Raw genomic sequence first — 21,408 nt, forward strand, 5'->3', positions numbered from 1 at the left:
AGAGAGATATGCACAGTTGTTTGCTCCCCCAGGTATTAATACATACTCTGAGTAAATTACTAAATAAAAAGTGATTTTATTAAATACAGACAGTAGGATTTAAGTGGTTCAAAGTAGTAACAGACAGAACAAAGTAAGTCACCAAGCAAAATAAAATAAAATGCGCAAATCTATGCCTAATCAAACTAAATACAGATAATCTCACCCTCAGAGATGTTTCAGTAAGTTTTTCTCAGACTGGACACCTTCCAGGCCTGGGCACAATTCTTTCCCCTGGTACAGCTCTTGTTGCAGCTCAGGTGGTAGCTAGGGGATTCTTCATGATGGCTTCTCTCCCTCTCTCTTCTCTTCCCCCCTTTATATATCTTTTGCATAAGGCGGGAACTCTTTGTCTCTCTGGGTTTCCACCCCCCCTCACTGGAAAAGCACAGGTTAAAGATGGATTCCAGTTCAGGTGACATGATCACATGTCACTGCAAGACTTCATTACTCACTTGCCAGCACACACACATACAGGAAGACTCACAGGTAAATACAGCCATCTGCAGACAATGGGAGTCATCAAGATTCCAAACCATCATTAATGGTCCACACTTTACACAATTACAATAGGCCCTCAGAGTTACATTTTATATTTCTAGTTTTAGATACAAGAGTGGTACATTTATACAAATCAGATGATCACACTCAGTAGCTTATAAGCTTTGTAATGATACCTTACAAGAGACCTTTTGCATGAGGCATATCCCAGTTACGTTACATTCACTTATTACCGTATTTTCTCTAAAACCAGCTCAGTTACATTATATTGACTTATTATCAAGTTTTTATAAAACCATATAGACTGCACAACGTCACAATCTGATTATGTATAATTGACAATGAGATTGCCCGATGGACACTATACTGGACACTATAGAAATGCTAAAGGTGGACAAAATTGTAAAAATCTGAGCTGACCACTTTTGGATGCTTTATTGGCCAAGAGGTTTTCAGCAAGGAGGTGATCTAGCCGATTGCACAGAGGAGTGTAAACTGGGAGTTACACATGCAAAAAGGGAATCTTTTTCCAGACAACATAATCTTGAAAATGAATGAACACTTCACCTGGTCTCTAGTGACAAGGCAGGAGCCACAGTTCGTATGCAGCGCGTAGGAAGCAGCTGGTTTGGTAATGTAGGGGCCTGATCCTGCACCGATTATTCGGGCAAAACTCCCACTGAAGTCAGTGGGAATTTTGGATGAATGAACACAGCAGGATTGGGCCCATCACATAGAAAGGCTATCTTCACACCCTTCTGAAGCCTGACAATGTAAGCAGGAGATAAGGTCTGCATTCCTTTCCACTGATGTCATTGAGCCCTCTATCTCTCCCTAACCCACCCGGAGAGACAGCCGTATTGAAAAGACAAACATTTGTGCAGGAGATGACTAAGAATTTCCCAAATTATGTTTTGCATTTAAAAACCAATCTGTGTAATTTGTTCATCTCAACCAGATTTTTTTTCTCCCTTTCTTAGTACTTTGTGTTTCGCACACCCTGTGCATGTACCAGAAGAAGATCTAACTGTGCAACAATATACCCCAGGGGTGCGGGGGAGGGGGGGGGGAAGGGGAGAAACATTAACTGAAAGACTGGTGGGGATTCTCTCTTGAATTATTCACGTAGGGTGAAATACATCCAAGTGTGGGGGCCATTGTAAAGCCCTCCAAGGCACTTATATCCCATGTATGGCTGCACAGAAGAGAATTGCGGAATGGGAACTACCTAATAATTCCATAAAAGCTGGCAAGGAGAGGCCACTGGTAGTGAGTCAAAGGAGGGTTCGGGGACCTATGTGGCTCCAGTGGCTAGGAATATCTAAGCAGATGTAAAAGAAACCATAAAACCTGGCTCTGAGGGTTCGGAGACTGTGGAGTTCAATGGACCGCCACCCAATGCTTAATTTGTAATGAAAAAAGGTGCCAGGGCTCAAGCAATTAGGTGATGGGGCTCAAGAAATTTTTTTAAATTCATAACTGATGGCATAGGTGCCAACTTTGTGGATGTGCCAGGGCTGGAGCACCCACGGGGAAAAATTGGTGAGTGCTGTGCACCACCCCGCCCCAGCTCACCTCCGCCTCCTCCCCTGAGTGCACCTTCCCTGCTTCTCCTCCCAGTGCTTGCTACCACAAAACAGCTGTTTTGCAGCATTACAAGCTGTAGGAGGGACGGGGGAGGAGCGGGAACACGGCACGCTCAGGGGAGGAGGCGGGGAAGAGGCAGGATGGGGATTTGGGGAAGGAGTCCAATGGGGCAGGGAAGGGGCAGAGTTGGGATGGGGACTTTGGGGAAGGGGTTGGAATGGGGGTGGGGCAGGGGGCCCGAGCACCCACCGGCACCAGGAGAAGTTGGTGCCTATGACTGATGCAGCAAGCCCAGAGGTGCCAGGGCTATGAATTGCCAAGCCTAAAGGTGCTGGGGCTCAGCTCTGGCAAGCCCTGGCACAAACTAAGCACTGGACTCCCACCACCAACTCAATTACTCTCATTGCAGACCCAGCTGTATTGATGTACTCATATGTATTTGCCTTTGTAGTATTTTGTTTGTGGTACATACATTATCTGTGTGTATATCTATCCACCTTTCTCTTTACACTGCTGTTAACTCCAGAGATCCAGGAACCCATATGATTATTTGTTTGTATTACTATAAAATTCTGTTAATTCTGCCCATTTACCCCTCAGGCTAGTGTCCCTATAGCTTTTATTCAAAGTTATAAACACCTAATTAACCAGCAAGCTTTTGATAGTTTGATTTGTATTATTTATGGTCTAGATAAAGCATTCTCTATAAAATGTCTTAGATGCTTACAATTATAGTAGATACACTCACAAATGGTTAATCATTGGGGTTTTTTTAAATATATCTAGAAAATCAAAGGATTTAAAACCTGCTGAATTAAACAATGTGTGTAACATTTACCTGCAACAATGCAGAAGAACACTGTGTGTGTGTGTGTGTGTGTGTGTGTGTGTGTGTGTGTGTGTAAAATAAAGCTGGTAATACATTTTGCATTGAAACATTATTTCAGTGGAAAATAGCTTTTCAGATAAACAGAAATTTGTGAAAAAATTGGTTTTTGTGAAATTTTTCATGGGGAAAAAATATAATTTTCATACCAGCTTACTTGTATATATGGCTGTCTTTGAGCATACATGACTTATTACTTCACAGCAAATTATGATTAACACAACTGGAATTTACCAGTTAATTAAGAATATTACAGAATATAGAAATGGACATTTTATATCACATGATAGTTTAAGACATAATTCTTAGATAATAATTTTAGTACTGTCAAGTGTACCATTTAGACATAAGAAATAAATCCAAAATACCAAAACCACAAGTAGTAGTAGTCCTGATTAAAATAAGGGGTAATCCTAATTAAAATAAAACAGCACCATCTACTCAACTGATCGAGTCTTTTGTAGGTTAGTCCATACAGCAAAAATTATCTTTCTGCCTATAAAACAAATGTATTAGCCAATATTATTGAATAAAATATTGTTATACTATTATGAACAGATACTTTCAAGAGATAATAAACTTATGAAGGAACAGAGATGTAATCTCTGGTAGCCGCTAGTGCTGGAACATGGATATTATCAGCTCCACTGGAAAAGTCAAATAAAGAATTTATCAGGTTGACTTTATGGTCAGGAATATGAAGCAACCCATGGATTAGGAATCAGAATGTGATGGGTTTTAGGTTTAGTGTGGAGTTCAGTGTGGAAGAATTTAGTTCGGTTCTGGTTTGTCACAAAGTGGCCACCTTTTGTCCTCTTTAATTTGATGAAAATGAAAACAATCTATTACAGTGAATAACATGAGATGCAAGAGAAATTGACAAATAACAAAGACCATTGACAATAGCAAGCTGCAGCATTTAAGAGAGATTACATTGTCCAAATTTGAATGCCATTAAAATATATGGTGAAAATGTCTAGAAACGGGAAATATTTTTGATAAAAGCAGAGCAAATGATTAGTTTGTTCGGCCAAAATCTTTCCCAGAATGCAATCAGTAACCATCTGGCTTCATATGATTTGTTTGTGGCTCTGGCTGTTTCTGACCTACATGTGACACTTATGAGCAGATGTGTACCAGGATGAAACAGATGAGACTTAAGTCACTGCCAAAAAGATTCAACACACATTGGGAAAGATGAAGACCAATAAATCACCACAATCAGATGGGATTCATCTCTGATATGGTCATAATTAAGTTGAGACAGAATTAAATTGCTTGAGTTGCTAAATTCTTCAATAAAAGCTTACAAAGTAATATATTGTATATCTCCTATGTGTATCCATTTTTAAAATAAGAAGGTAAAATAATTTTCATGTAGCACCTTTCATACTCAATGTGTTATGTTTTTTAAAAAAGTTTGGAAGTTTGGAAATTCAGCTTGCAAAAACGAACTTTAATTCCATCCTGTATCCCCACCTAGCATGTATTTAATACTGCATTTGATTTGTGTGAATGAGTAACCCAAGCATAATGTTAGGGTGCACACACTTAGGTGTTTTTATTTAAACTATTTCAGGAAGTGAATAAGGGAGGTGTAGGTGTGGTATTAAGCTAATATATACTCGGAAGACTGATTGCAGGTGAGTTAATTAGCCTGCACAACACATTGCAAAATGATGGCTCTGAAGTAGAGTTATTCCTGGAGTGTATATGATGAGTAAGAGAGGAGATGTCATTGTTCTTTGCAGGTGGGTGGCAGAAGAAGTGTGTGTGTGTGTGTGTTTGGGTTAGTGTCCCATATCTCTAGGATGTGAGATAGCTTGGGGATCTTTATTTAAGTAGATGGTTTGTGGTGGATACTGGTGATGTTTTAGTGGCACAGTGGGTTGCCATACAGGAGTTTTCTGATAGATAGAGTAGTGTGAGAGGGCGAAAGCTAAGGCTCTGTGTGGAATCTATATTTTTATTTGGTTGGCTTTCAAATATTAGTTTTTAGTGTTCTTATAAGGCTTTTTAAATACAGTAATATGGCTTTATTTATGTATTTACTTTTTAATGAAACGTTGTCTCTGGAAATCAACATCTATTTACAACCAATCTTTAAAGTATTTTACATTAACTTTTTATACATAAAGATGGTAAATAGTATTGATATGAAAGCTATCTCAATACTTCAAATCCTTTATCACAAACATATCATAAGAGTATATCTATATAAAATATCTGAACAAAATTTATAAAATATGAGCATGAAACCAAAATAAATAAAATAAAAAATGCAGGACATTATTAGATTTGTTTTATACATATATAAGCACTAATATGATGATTTAATCCAGATGTGGTTTGCAGAGGAAGTAACAGGTATGTCTCTGATGCCATTTAATACAAGTTGTAAATCTAGACATATCATTTCTTCTATAGCACTGATGATTTTTTCCCAATGCTCAAATATGAATTCACAGGTCCATGTTTCCTACTTCCAATTCCTCTTGCATTTACCACACATGTTAGAATATCTCTGATCCAAATGATGCAATGGAAGTGATGTCTAATACACTCAGTAGATTATCTGAGAGTTTGGTAACTTGAATTTGGTCTCTTTCACAGAAGCATAAGGTTTTTTTCATAAGTTTGTCCATTGGATCTCCCTGCCCTCCCACAAAACTGCAGGAGTTGAATTTTATTTATTTATTTATATGTTTATATATAGATTAGATCAGCAACTCAAATTGTGGCATATGTACAACTTGTTGATAGTCTGTAAAGAGCTATTAGTCATGTGTTAGTCACGTGTTTTTGTTTCTCCTCCATACTGAAAACTGCTAAATTGCATTGAGAGATAGCTAACATCCAGCAAATACCTGACTAATATAACTGGTACTTGCCTTAGTTGGTAGGATGACTATTTCACCTACTATAATACTAGCTCCCTATCCCTGCAGCACAGCTCACATAGAAAGGTGATCTGGGAAGAATTTTCATCTTTCATCCCAGGTTTCTGGCAGTTCAGATCAGACCTTTCACAATATTTTAATGCTTTTTGCTGATCCAACAATCATTTTTCACCACTTGGTACGAGGCCTCTTATTTAACGTGACATTTTAAAGCAAGTATCAGCATTCTGTAGTATTCACTGATAAAACCACTTTGAAACTACAAAGGAGGTGTACAGTTTTCAAGATACATCAAAAGTAAACTAATGCTTTTTTTCTGCACTAATGACTAGAGTATTGTTTCTAAGCTTTCTGGAGTCAATCTGCATAAATTAAGTGTGTGTGGTCTTCTTTCAGGTTCCAATGGTATCTTTAAATCTTCAAGGTTTCTTAAAATCATGAGACAGGAGTTGAGCCCACGAACTAAAACACAGGCTCTTTTTTGCTGACAGAGAACAACAGGATATACATGTAACGTATATAGGAAAATCTTACCCCATCCAGAGGGTTGACTTTAGTAGTAACAACCACCACACATAAATCTCTGTCTAAACGTCCTTAATAAGGTTGGTTGTTATTAGGGATCCTCTCTGTCCCAGAAACTATTTCTTTCTGTCTCTGAAAGAGCCTCCACTCCCTCTTATATCCCAGGTGGAGTTAGCAAGAGGCACCTGCTACGGTGACTCAGCAGTAATTATGCTTCACCTATAGCCAGGTTTCAAGCACCTGACACCAGGATGACTCAACAGAAGAACCCTGCCTTCCCAACCTGGATCCTGCTGTGTAATATCCTTTTAGACCATTATATGTAATCATCACATCCTTTCTGGAAAGAAGAATTAAACCAGAGCTGCTCAATGTGAAGACAGAAGAATTTAGGAATACCAGTGTCTGCTCCCTAAAAAAGCAAAAGTAACTGAATTATCTGAGATTACACCCATTTCATCCTAATGGATGATCCCCTTTCAGTGCTCCAGAGAGAAGTGAAAGAAAACCATCATACTTATGATTCATAGCTAAGACCCTCAAAACCTCCAAATTGTTCGCTTGCTCTGTGGTTCCTGGTCCAAAATTTGTATATCCCTATAGGGATAAAGTACTTAAAACTGGATGCGGTATTGTAGGTGTGACCTTATAAAATGCTATAATAATTTCTTTCCTCTTGGTTATAATGCATGTTATTCTAAAATATAATTGATATGCAAACCAGAAAGAGCTCGTCAGTACTTGCTACATTTTTGGAAAAGCTTCTATATTTAATAATCATTAGCATCTGCTCTTGGTGACAGATCTTGAGTGAAGTCCAAAAGTGCTGAATAATACTTGGCTTTCTTTAATAAGGTAAAAAATTGCTTTTGCAGTCTCACAGGCCATTAGCAGAATGCTTCCATTTTGTTCTATATGCCCTTTCCTAGGAGTAATCCCATATCTCATTGCCGCAGAGGGTGTTGACAATATCTGGGTCAAACTCTGCCATAAGTTTCAATTGACTTGGAAAATTGACACTACAATAGGAATGTTCACTGCATCACTTAAACTACTGAGTGCCATATGTATCTCAATGAGCTCCCCAATTCTTCATTATTTTAATTCAGAGAAACAGTTCCACTGATGTCAATGTGTGATTTGCCTGAATAAAGACAGAGTCCAATTCTGCTCCCATTGAAGTTGATTGCAAAAATCCTATTGACTTCAGTCGTTCTGGGATTGGGCTCCTCTGAAGACAGTAATCATCTTTTCATTGACTCTATATCTGTGAGAGATTCCTTCTCCATTGGGAGTTACATTTTGTCATCTAAGTTTGTCTATATCTGAACTCTGTTTCAACCTATTACATCTCATTAAAGACTACTTAGTCATTAGCACAAGCTAAATTCATCCTTATTAAGCAGAATTTACACTGATAATGTTCTAATTAAGTCACAGTCCAAGTGGCCATGTTGATTCAGCATGCCCCAGCTGCTCTTCATCTAGCATTGATCTCCTGTAAGTATTAGAACATGTTTGTGATGGTCTTGGCTGTGTCTGTAGAAAATCAGCTATCTAGCTGAGTGTCATCAGCATACTGTTGGCAGCAGAGTCAATGTCAAACTCGCCAAGTGATTTCATATATATACTATAGAGGAAAGGGTTTGGGATGAATACTAGTTGCTTGCTATTGGGAAGAGGAACATTCACTACTTGCTGGGTCTGGTCCAAGCCAATTCACTGAAGCTAATCTATTGCTGCAACATCTACTCCAGCTGTGTCATGTAAGTGGGTCACAGTAGCACTTTGCGGCTGGCTGTGTTGAAAGCTGCAGAGAGGTGAAGTGGTATGAATATGAAGATGTGACCTCCATCCATAGACTGGAGGGTGTAATCTCTCGGTGCTCCTGGAGTTGTGCTGTGCTCTGGTCTGAATCCTGATGGTGAAGCATCCTGAAGCCACACAGAAAACTAGGTAAAGCCTGAGCCAACTTTGCCTAGATTGGCTCTAGGGAGACCAAATATTTCAAAGCTGGTGTTTACACCACCATGTAATTTTCACCATCGCAGCCTGCAAGTTCCAGTGCTCCTCTGAAGAAAACTTATTTATTTATTTATTTATTTATTTTTAATAGGGTCACACAGAAAGTCAGTTTCAGAGTAAGGATTAGTACCGAGGTCTCCGACTTCCCAGACCCATAGTACATCAAAATGTCCTCTGAGCAAGTCACATATCATTTCTGTGTCTGTTTTGCCGTGCTAGTCTTACATTGCATATGCCACAATGTCCCCATTGCTGAAGGCAACAAACCCAGTCCCAGAAGAAAGGGAGGAGCTGGTCTGCCATTTGTCTATCACTTTAGAGCCAGCGGTGTATTATTGCCTAGGCCTAGGGCGGCAAATTTGCTCTTGCCCCCTCCCCAACTCCGCCCCTTTCCCAAATCCCCGGCCCGCCTCCTCACCCAGGCGCGCCGTGCTTCCCTCCTTCCACCCCCTCCCAGGCTTGCTGCGCTGAAGAAGCGAGTTGCAGCGCGCTCGGAGGAGACGAAGCAGAGGTGAGCTAGGGCCCGCGGGCACGGGGAGTAATGGGGGGCCGGGAACTGCTCCCCTGCGCACCCCAGCTCACGTCTGCTGCACCGCCGCTGCCATTCCCCGAGCGCGCCGCAACTCCCCTTCTCCCTCCTCCCTCCCCGGCTTGCCGTGGGGGAGCGGAGGTGAGTTGGGGGGGTGGCAATTTTTTGACGGCCTAGGGGCGGAAAATTTGTTAATCTGCCCCTGCTTAGAGCAGTATGGAAACTGTAAGGCATCCTGCTGGACGGTGTTGCAGCACTGTTTGCCCTTCTCTCTGACCAAGTCTCCTCTGCAAAGCAGAACCAGTGGGTTCACTCGGACATATTGTGTCAGCGTTCTGACACTGGCCCACTTGTCTGTTGGGAGGTGAAATGTCTTTCTCATCTAGTTCTTAGAATCTATAGACATGACAGTCTAGTAAATGTAAGCATAAGACTGGTACTGACTTCTAATGCTAATTCTAATTCTGACAGCATGGCCTTGGCTGACTCACTTAACTTCTCTGGTACTTTTGTTTTCACCTCTATATAAGTAGGGTAAAGATATTTGTCTCATATGTTATGAGGTCTAATTAAATAATATTTCTAAATGGTTTCATATGCCAAAGATAATGAAGGCCACAATTCAGAAGTGCCACACTTCCAACCTTCTACCCATTCTCTGGATCATTTGGTTTTCTGACAAGCATCCTCACTGATTTCTCTTCTTTCTGCCCCGTCTGCTGTTAACTTCCTGAAGCCTTTGTAAGGTTTATCAGACTTCAAAAGTCCTTGTAAGATTAAGCTAAAACATTTAACAGTGCTTTCAATGTTCAGAGCTAGGTGAGTTTGAGCAGTTAAACCTATTACTGGTATCTACAGCTAACCCTACTGCACAAATTTACAGTGTTCATAATTCAAAACTACTGAAGCAGTTTCCTTCAAACTTGTCTTGTTTCTTAGCTCTCAAAGAGATCTGTCCAAACAAAATAGGTTCAGCCAGTGCAGCCATAACTGAGTTTTGCTTAAGGGATTTTTTTGCTTCAACTATCAAAAACAAAAACAAACCTTTAGGGCTGAGAGAAGTCAAAGGGCATGGAAAACGTCAGCCAAAAAGGAATGGATAGAACTATAATCAGGCACCTACATCATTTAGGCTTCTCTGGGTCTTAACAGATTTACAAGAGCCACATGCTGAGTTTGGTATTGTACCGTCAGAGAAAAAGCCACTTCCCCCTGCCTATTGAAATCCCTCTCCTTTTCCCACCTATTTGCCCCTATCCCCCCACCTCCCCACCCGCTAGAAGGGATTGTGGCTGAAAATTACAGAAGACAAACATCAGATTTCCTGGAACTTTTCTCTCCAGTAGAAGATGGTTGGAGGGCTATGAATTTTGGAAGCTGCACCCTGACCTAGCCCCATGGCTCCTTGGGATTCCTAGTAGAAAGAGCACCCATCCATGAGAAGACAACAGCTATCTGGTGGGACAGCTGCCCTGCTGTTGGCTCACTTGCCCTGGCAGAACAGATCCAGCAAGATTGGCTGGACTTGGATCTTCCCCTGACCGCATGCCGTGGGATCCACAGAGGGGAGCTAGAGAGAGGTAACAGCTCCAGGCTGTATTAACTGCCTCTTGCACTTCCACAAAGGAATTCTGGGCCCTGCATAGAAGAGTGCTGTGGAGCACAGCGCCTTCTTTATTCTACCTCCTCTTACCCCCATCCTGCTCCTGAATTCCCCATAGAGCTCCAGCCACATGGAGCTCTAGCATAAGGACATCCATAAGCAGCATGGGAGGGGTGATGGCACGCTAAGGTAGGGTGACCAGATGTCCTGATTTTATAGGGACAGTCCCTATTTTGGGGTATTTTTCTTATATAGGCTCCTATTACCTCCCACCCCCATCCCGATTTTTCATACTTGCTGTCTGGTCACTCTACGCTAAGGTGGTGCTACTTCCTTCCTGCACAGGCAGGGGTAGGTTCTGAGGGTTGATCATGAGAACAACCACTAAATATAATACTATCTTGGTGTTTACTTATAAAATAGAAGCATAATTTTAAGAGGCTGACTAATGTGAGAGGGTGGAGTGGAGGTGAGCTCTGAGGCTAATATCCAAGGAGAGAATAAGAGAACATTCAAAACACTAAGACTAATACTGACGCAGAGGAAGTAATAAGGAACAGCAAAAGGATGATCTGATAAGGAAACTAACAGTGATTAATAAAATTAGAAGGAAGCCTATTAGGAAAATAAATCCTATTAATGTAACCAGGTGGATTACAAACAGCACAGTCGATACCAGAAAGGGCAAGGAAAAAATGTTGAGTAGACTGAAACTCTGCAGAACAAGTTAAGGGCTTATTAACCATATAGTTATAAAATATGGGTACAATTGCACATGTGCCCACACAAGTCTGTGGAAATGAAATGTCCGATAAAGTAATTATCCTTTGTATATTGCCCAAAAGCTCTATGTGGGGAAGAGACCTAGTGTTCTTACATGTCTATAAAGTGCCTAGAATACTATTGGGAATCTGTATTAAATAACAACTAAAAATTATAATAAAAGAGGGTGGCAAAGTTATAGGAATTTAGAACACTAATGAATCCAGCACAAGAATATCGGGGTTGACGGAGCCAGGAGATCAATTATAATATTAGACAAGAGAGAACAGGAGAAAAGGATGGTTATATAACCTGCCACTCATCTGTTGTATCGTAATGTTATGTTAATTTGAATTCATATACTTTAACTTATTGTCTGCAGAAAAGTTGGGATTTATATATAGAATCTGAAAACATATAGTCATGAAAGGCAGGAAAATGAATCCAGGGTCAATTTATGTTTGAACCTGAGTAACTAAGTTGGAATCATGCCTCTCAGATGTCCCCTACATTTTGAACAAGTTTGGTGTCCCCTCACTTTCACTAATAAAAATCAACACTAAAGATATAAAGAATCATGATATTCAGATTCCAAAAAGGGTTATTCAGACCAAAGGAATGGATCCCACAAACATTTTCAGTTTCCTGTGTGAATAATATCAGAGGGGGTAGCTGTGTTAGTCTTGCATCTGAAGAAGTGAGGTTCTTACCCACGAAAGCTTATGCTCCCAATACTGCTGTTAGAGGACCCTCTGTTGCTTTTTGCATGAATAATGTTTTGTGTCCCTTGTTTTGAGTGTTTGTCACATATTGTGTCCCTCATGTGGGCCATGGCCGATTGAGAGGTAGATTTAAAATAAAAAGGTACAATCTCGCCATCAGAAAAACTGGGAGATTGACATTTTTCCAAAGCTCCCTCCATGGGCAGGCAGACTCAGAAACGTGTATTTAAGCAAGAGACCATTTGAAATACTGTAGGAAAGGAAGACAGATGGTATGTCTGATTACAAAAGTGCCCTGCTATGTCAATTTACTGGGAGTGTAAGTAACTGAGCTGTGATACTAAGAAGGAGGAGTTTAAGTAGGGGAGATGTTAAAATAGTGATAGGGAGATTGAAAAACAAATATTACAATAGGTCATTTTCAATGCACTAGGTCAGTGGTTCCCAAACTTGTTCCGCCACCTGTGCAGGGAAAGCCCCTGGCAGGCTAGGCCGGTTTGTGTACCTGCCGCGTCCGCAGGTTCGGTCGATCGCGGCTCCCAGTGGCTATGGTTCGCAGCTCCAGGCCAATGGGAGCTGCTGGAAGTGGCGGCCAGTACATCCCTCGGCCCATGCCACTTCCAGCAGCTCCCATTGGCCTGGCGCAGCAAACCGCAGCCAGTGGGAGCCACAATTGGCCGAACCTGCGGACGCGGCAGGTACACAAACCGGTCCAGCCCACCAGGGGCTTTTCCTGCACAAGTGGCTGAACAAGTTTGGGAACCACTGCACTAGGTAATTTCTTTCTATACACACGGAAAGATAGTCCATGAGAAATTCATCCTTATGAATTTCTACAGTCCAAACCAGCAGAGATTGTACAGAGATTGAAAATACACAATATGGATTTCTATCCTTTTAAGTTCCAAATCAATATTAGAGATAGATTACTCATGTGAAAAACCAGAGATCCAGGACAAAGTTGGATATACAGTATGGCAGGAACAGAGCAAAATCCATATACTCAGTATATTTATCTTCATTCCAAGCCAGTATTAAAGCTAGTTTACTATTGCAAAAAACAAGAGCTACATAGTTCAGAGGGTGAGAACTATGATACCAGGGAGACGTGCTAAATAACAAAGATTACCTTCATCTCATACATACCTATTGTATTTTTTATTGCACAAAGAAAATTAAAAACACCAAAAATAGCCAGGTAAACCAGTCTGTCAGTAACTACCATATTTGAGAGTAGACGTGTTATATCAGCTATACACTCTGATGCCTCATCTGATAGTGAATGGGTACTATCTATCTTTTTAGTGTTTCCTATAGTCAGGGCCGGCTCTAGTTTTTTTGCCGCAGCAAGTGGCAAAGCATAAATAAATAAATTAAATAAAGCCGCGATCGGCGGCACTTCGGCGGCAGCTCTACCGCGCTGCTTCTTTCTTCAGCGGCAATTCGGCAGTGGGTCTCTCCCACCGAGAGGGACTGAGGGACCCGCCACCAAATTGCTGCCGAAGACCCAGATGTGCCACCCCTTTCCATTGGCCGCCCCAAGCACTTGCTTCCTTTGCTGTTGCCTGGAGCCGGTCCTGCCTACAGTGCCTATCACCATAGTATCTAAGCTCACTAAGACTGCTGACATTAATTCTGGTGTGTCACCAACACCCCCATGGAACAAACCTTTCCGTTACTTTATTCCTACTGCTACTATCATTGGCAAGTAGACGCCTGTTATTGCCTTCCCGCTGCACTCCAGTTCTGTTCCTGCACCATTCCGTACATTAGGCCCATCTGTTGATCTCAACATTTTTATTAGAACAGAATGGAGCTGCATGTAGATTCTGATTCACTACATCTGATTCACTTGGTTTTATTGTTGCAGAATCAAGTCTTCTTCCTTCACCTACTAGGGCAGGGCTTTCCCAAGCTGCCCTGCCCAATTGCTCTGCTCCATTGCTCTTGTGTTTTTTTTTTTAAATCCTTTTTCTTTAGCTTATCAACACCGGCTACTGCTTGCTGAGCCGAGCCCTCTTCAGTTTCTATGACTGCACTCACTCCATCAACACCTGTCTCCTTCTTGAAATTAATTCCAAATCAATCAATAATCCAATTAGATAAGCTATGTATTGCAAAGCAAGGAACATTTATCTTGCTCTGTTAATATCCTACCAATGAGTCACCAGACAGCCTAATTTTTTTGAACTATTACAATAACTAGTCTGTTCCAGTCTCTAACATTTATTTTTAATGTCAACAAAAGAGCCATTTCCTTAGAAAAGAAAGTGCCACACTCAATGTATTTTGGTACTGATTAATATTTATACCCAAATATTGTCCACCACAAAGACAATTCACAGTGATTATTGTCAGTCTCTGAACATAGCTCACGTTTCAGTTTGCAAAAAGTAAATCACAGTCTAGTGGACTATCATGTAAAAAATTGGAGATATTTATTTATCAAGTTAAAAATTGGAGAGAAGGAATATTGAAGTAACTAGAGAAATGCTGTATGTAAGTCTTGTTGGGCATCTGATATGGAGTCAGTACTGCACTTGGTAAACATTAAACATTAAACTCTTTGGCAGCTTGCTAAAGCTTCAGGTGTAGATTTCTCCCTCTGACACTGAACAGTCTTTTTGCATATATGTAAAATAAGTCAGTCAAAATTTACCCACTAGTTGACACAGATAAATCCTTTGTTCAATTTGAATGTTATTCAAAAGAGGATTGTCAAAGCAGCCTGAAGCTCAATGTTTTTCTGGATTTAGACCAGGTAACAATTCCAACAATCTTGGGGAAAGGGACCTTTTATTTATAGAAATGTGGTAAGGTATGGTGTGTTTACTCAGATCTTTATACACTTTATATACTTAATATACTGCTGGCTAGTGTTCTCTGCCTCAGCCACTACATGTGGTGATAAAATACAGCGCTGTTTTGTGACACGCCAAACTCCTACATTGTGTTCTTGGATACTCAGTACTGCAGCAGGGATGTACAGGTCACATGGGGCAGACTTTAGGTACCTTTTGCCTGAGGTACCTGTTCCCTTCACTTCCCAGTATTGGCTTGTATTTCCTGTGAGAGCTTTTTTATTTATTTATTTATTTTGCTAAGTACCTCAACATTATTGGGTTCATTTTGAGGGACAGTTATAGTCTAATGCAGGGGTCGGCAACGTTCGGCACGCGGCTCGCCAGGGTAAACACCCTAGCGGGCCGGGCCAGTTTATTTACCTGCTGACGCGGCAGGTTCGGCTGATTGCGGCCCCCACTCGCCATCTGGTCTAATGTATCAAACTGAAAGCCAAGACCTCCTGAGTTCGCCATCCCGGGCCAATGGGGGCGGCGGGAAGCGACGTGGGCCGAGGGATGTGCTGGCCACGGCTTCCCGCTGCCCCCATTGGCCCGGGACGGCGAACCGTGGCGAGTGGGGGCTGCGATCAGCCGAACCTGCCGTGTCAGCAGGTAGATAAACTGGCCCAGCCCGCTAGGGTGCTTACCCTGGCGAGCCGCGTGCTGAACATTGCCGACCCCTGGTCTAATGTATCAAACTGAAAGCCAAGACCTCCTGAGTTCTTATCTTAACTCAGGTTCTCGCAATTACTCCCTTTGGCCTTGTCTTCACTGCTAAAAAAGGTGTGTTTTGTTACCTCAGGGAGCTAATGCGCATGAGGTAAAAAACAGAGTGAAGACCAGGCACTTCAGTTTTACCGCGAGGGGAACAGCTCTACACCCCCTTCAGCAGCTGACCTTGGTGAGTTTACCTCATGGTAAAACTATAAGTGGCTTCACTGTGATTTCTTCTCCGGATAGCTCACACGTGTTAGTTGCCCTGAGATAAAGGCCTTTGTGACACCTTAGTCCCAGTCTGGGGACCACTGTGATGCAACAAAACTCCTGCTGAGCCCTATAGGCATCTAAACTTAGTGCCCACGTTTCTGAAATAAAAGTTCCCTAGGAGCCTGTTTCTGCCCCTGAGTATGTGTGCTGCTGCCTCCCTCGAGGCGTTCGGGCACCTATCTCCTACCTAAGCTCCAGAGCAATTCACAAACCAGGGGAAGTTAGACATTCCTCCCCCTAGGTTATGTGCAGGGCCCAATGTGGTAGGCATGCTCAGAGGGTGCCGACTGGATTGGCCCCACAGCCCAGGAGGAGGATATATGCTTAGAGTGGTTGGAACAGGCAGGGGACTTGAATCTAGGGTCTCCTACATCCCAGGTGAGTACACTAACCCTAGGCTAAAAGTCATGAAGAAGGTTCTTCTCCTCCTCTCAGCTTCCTGCTAACAGCACAGGCCCCCTAACTCTAACAGAGGGTTTGCAACTGAGAATCCCAAGCATGGGGAGGCACCTCCCTGCAGCCTGGCACTTATCTTCAGACCGAGCCCTCTTGTCAGCATCTCCCATTCGCTAGCTTAGGAGGCTCCCTGCCTAGCATGATGCTGGCTGTTGTGAATCACAGTCTAAGGTGCCTCTTTCTCTCCATTCATTGTATATGCACCTAACTCAAAAGGCTTTGTGAATCACAGCGATTTTCTAGGCAAGTTACTCCTTTTGTGCCTTCTGGCCTTGGGGTATGTCTTCACTGCAGAGTGCACTGCGGCTCTAGTCCAGGTGTTGCCCCTAACCTTCCCTCTGTCCACACAGAAAAAACTCTAATCTAGGGTTGAAGGTGTATTAAGCCTGGGGTAGCAGGCACAGCTGAGGGTATAGACTTGAGCTTGTGTTTCACATTAGCCTGGGCTGGCAACCCACTCACTTTGCAGTGAAAATGCAGGCTAATCAAGTCTGGGTGCGGTTAATCCTCCAATGCTATTCCACGGTTCCACCTGAACTTTACTTCTTATCTAGCTCTTTCTTTCTTCTGCACTGTAAATCACCTACACTAGCTCAGTGTTTAACCCCATTTGCTTGTTCCATTTCTGCTCTGCTTCCACTGCATTTGAACAGAGATGCCGTCCAAGAAATCCTCCTCCCAAGCTGCCGTTTGGCCAAAAGCTGACACCAGCCTTCTGGTAACGCTGTGTGTGATGTGAGTAAAACACATAATCTGGGGAAATGTACCCAGCACCACACTTTTATGGTTTGTGGACAGGAAAGAAATGGAGAGCAGAGAAGTCAGCCTAGTGCACTACGAATCACTTTGTGGTTTGCAGACTGAATTCCTTAATGACAATTCTCACTAAAAGTGTTTGCTGTCAAATGCAGTTTACTTTTGCTTTCAGAGCTGTCTGCATTAATAAGGAGGAGCTCCACTTGGAAGTTATTACCATATAGCATTGTTCTCATGTCACTGCCAGACAGCAGCTCCACACTAGGCAAGAGAGAGAGCACCTTGCAAGTGAACTCATGGAGTGGCCCCGTTTATATGCTGCTAAGAACCATGGGACAGGCCATCAGAACTCCAGCCCAGCACAGGGGCTAGTACAGCGCCACTGGGGACACAGCCACACAGGTCTGACTTTGATAGAGCTTTGCAGTGGGGATGCTCCACCCAGGCTTGACTAGGCCGAGCTAACTCTGAAGTGAAGACCTATCCTTAGAGCAGGGGTGGCCAACCTGAGCCTGAGAAGGAGCCGGAATTTACCAATGTACATTGCCAAAGAGCCACAGTAATACAACAGCAGTCCCCATCAACCCCCGCCCCCGCCCCCCGCCCAGCACCTCCTGCCCACTGGCAGCCCTGCTAGTCAGCACTTCCCCCTCCCTCCCCATGCCTCCTGCCCGCTGCAATCAGCTGTTTTACAGCGTACAGGAGGCTCTGGGATAGAGGGGGGAGGAGCAAGGGTGCAGCAGGCTCAGGGGAGGGGGCAGGATGGGTTGGGGGCCTTGGGGTAAGGGGTGGAATGGGTGCATGGCCTGGGGTTGAGCAGTGGAAAGTTGGCACCTGTAGCTCCAGTCCCGGCATCAGCACCTATGCAAGGAGCTGCATATTAACTTCTGAAGAGCCACAGGTTGGCTACCCCTGCCTTAGAGGCTGATCCTGCAAGGTGCTCAGCACTTTACAGGACTAGGGTCCCCATCCACCAAAGTAGTTAAGCATATGCTTAATTTTTAAGTCCATTTGACTTCAGTGTCTGAACTCCTTTGCTGGATTGGGGCCCAGGCCCTCAATCTTTCTTAAAAATAGGGATAATATGTTCTTACCTCTCAACAGAATGTGGTTGTGAGTGTCAGTGAGGTTACGTCTACACTACCGCTTATGTCGGTATAATTTATGTTGCTCAGAGGTGTGAATAAGCCACCCCCTTGAGCGACGTAAGTTACACTGACCTAAGTGCTGGTGTGGACAGCGCTGGGAGAGCTCCTGCCGACATAGCTACCGTCGCTCATTGGGGGTGGATTAATTAAGCCAACGGGAGAGCTCTCTTGTTGGCTTAGGGCGGCTACAATAGGGAGCTTAAAGCTGTGCTGTTGTAAGCTGTCTACTGTATCATAGCCTGAGTGTATATGTGAAGTGCTTTAAAGATATAAAGGGCTATATAAAGGGATATTAAGGATAGATAGGTGTTAAATTCTATTTTACTTTACCTTCTCCCAGTAGCTGCATAAACTAGAGCTTTTCACATTTCATAGCTTGTGTAGGCAGAATTTATTGCACCCACCCGGGCTTCTTGCATTCCTCCATTCCCCCCACAAGCTCTCTGTGCCACCCTTTCATTCTTCTCTTTTTCAGGGATCTCCTGAAACTCCATCCAATCTCCCTCTGCCAGGAGTTCTATATACCCTATCCCAGCCCCTATGCCAGGGCCTGTGTGTATCCCCCCACTCCTTTCTTCTCCCTCACCTTTTATCTCCCAGACAGGAGAATAAGTCATTCAGGGTGTCAACAAATTAAACTCTATTGAGAGAAGATGCAGAGATGAGTTAGGATATTGTTATGCTGGAAGGCTTTAACAGGAGCTAGCAACCATGTGTTTGATCTATAGGCCAGGGATCGGCAACCTTTGGCACACGGCCCGCCAGGGTAAGCACCCTGGAGGGCCGGGCCGGTTTGTTTACCTGCCGTGTCTGCAGGTTCAGGTGATTGCGGCTCCCACTGGCTGCAGTTCGCTGTCCCAGACCAATGGGGGCTGCGGGAAGTGGCGCGAGCCGAGGGATGTGCTGGCCGCCACTTGCTGCAGCCCCCATTGGTCAGTGGGAGCTGCAATCGGCCGAACCTGTGGACGCGGCACCCTGGCGTGCTGCATGCCAAAGGTTGCCGATCCCTGCTATAGACAATTGCAGAGGCGCTTGAGGCTGTGGCTGTGCCAAAGAGCTGACAGAAGCTCCATGTAGGCCCCATCCACTCCTACCCCCCATTTTGGTTTTCCAATTTTGCCCCAAATCAGTAGGGTTCTGCCCATTGATGCCTAGAACATTCCCTGAAATTTTGGAATTTGTCAGATGTGGCATTTCAAAGTTATCACCTTACAGACGGACACATCAAGTTGAGTGTAATGTCTTTGCTAGCTCTGCCATCTCTCTCTCTCACCTGTGCACATTCTTTCCTTCCCCCACTGAAGAGCAGTCAATAGCAATGATAGAAGAAGCCCACGCTTTTGAAAGACAGAAGGCTGTTATCAGATTTAACATGCTTTTGCATTTAAGGGAATGCAGTCAGCTCTGTGTTGGCGTTGCATTTCCCTTGCAAATGAGCTTCACTAACTCCTTATAGTTGTCTTTGCACTAGCTGCTTCTCATTTCTCAGTGCCATGGTAGCAAACTGTCTCAGCAATACTGCCTGCTTTCATCTGCTATATATCTATATTTAATGAGGAGTCTGGCAATGAGTCTCTAATGTTAGTGTTTAGTAAATTCTCAAATGTTTGTGTTTTGGGACAGAGAATCTGAGCCACATGAGATTTGTCTCAGATGAATACTTATCTTGGATCTATAGATAAATAAAACACAAAAAAGGAATAGTTTTAAATATTAATATAAGGTTTGCAAAACTAACAACAAGTACTATAGAATGGCTTGGATGAAGGCTCTAATGTGATTGGTTGAAAGAGGTTTCGAAATAGTTTCATAATCCCCCAATAAATGACTGTATCAGAACTATAAAGTTCTCGACACCAACCAGATCATTGCGTCACTTGACAAAATATTAAAACATTACAAATTACTGAGTCATAATCTCCCCTTCAATGTGTGTGTGGCGGGGTGCGCATGGTCAGAAAAATCTGTCACTTTCCCCTTGTGGCATTTCCCTCAGATCATTCCATTAAGAGCTTTGCTGGCCCCCAGCCCCGGCAGAATAAGCAAAGAGTTTGGTCCCCAGAGATCTTGGTGATGAGATCCGTAGGAAGCCAGAGGCATTCACACATAAGTACTGTTCCCTCTCCCAAGCTTCAGGGACCCCATCTTACCCTCTGGGTCTGTGCACTGCTTTTCCTGAAATTGTCCTAAAAATGGGCAGATGGAAATATAAAGAAATCACAAAGGTAGAGCTTTTCTATAGATTTCCCCACCATCCACTCAAAGACCCAAGGAAAGTGGGAAAGGTTCTAAACAGGAACATATTAAGGTATAAGAATTATAGGCCCATGCCTAGGGCCCCAGTTCCAGGAGTCACATGAAATCTAAATTTCAGCTTTCATTTTAAAAAGTAAAGTTTCTAGTTCTGGATGTAAAATATCTGAAACTTTTGAAAGTGTGACCCACATGAAACTGGTGCTTGTGAGAGTCTGTATAGTCAGCCTGAAACAATAGCTCCAGGAGGCGTGAACTGCCCCACTCCTTTTAAATTAAATTAGCTACCATGCCTACAGGGTGGGGCAATGACATAAGAGGACCATAGTGTGCAGGTGGAGCCATGAGGGCACAATTTGAATTATACCTAGTGTCCAATGTTTGCTTAATTCAATGCTACTTCTAAGTAGGGCCACTAAGGGTATGTTTAGACAGTAGTGTAAAATCAGGCTTCGAACTCAGGCTCCAGCCTAATCCCCCTACCATCTACACATAGATCACACTGACCCAGGGGCCCAAACTCAGTGGTTTGAGCATTGGCCTGCTAAACCCAGGGTTGTGAGTTCAATCCTTCAGGGGGCCACTTGGGGATCTAGGGCAAAATCAGTACCTGGGCCTGCTAGTGAAGGTAGGGGGCTGGACTCGATGACCTTTCAAGGTCCCTTCCAGTTCTAGGAGATGGGATATCTCCATTAATTATTATTAAGACCCCACGGGGGTGGAGGGTCTAAGCCTGAATCAAGCCGGGAGCCAGGGTTCAAACCCTATTGCTCTGCAGTGAAGATGCAGCCACACTGGACTCTGGGTATCCGCCAAAAGTATCCCACAGGCTGAGATTCTTTGTCCTCTAGACAGTCACGTTTTCCTACACTGCACCAAGAACAAC

At 43.2% G+C, this 21,408-nt stretch overlaps 1 long non-coding RNA gene across 1 annotated transcript in view; it reads left to right on the forward strand.

Moving 5' to 3' along the window:
• LOC117870739 overlaps positions 1 to 21,408 on the forward strand; it is a 123,838-nt gene that overhangs the window by 62,636 nt on the left and 39,794 nt on the right. The window lies entirely within an intron of this gene.

The sequence above is a fragment of the Trachemys scripta genome, chromosome 1, assembly GCF_013100865.1.
Source record: "Trachemys scripta elegans isolate TJP31775 chromosome 1, CAS_Tse_1.0, whole genome shotgun sequence".
NCBI classification, from domain to species: domain Eukaryota; kingdom Metazoa; phylum Chordata; order Testudines; family Emydidae; genus Trachemys; species Trachemys scripta.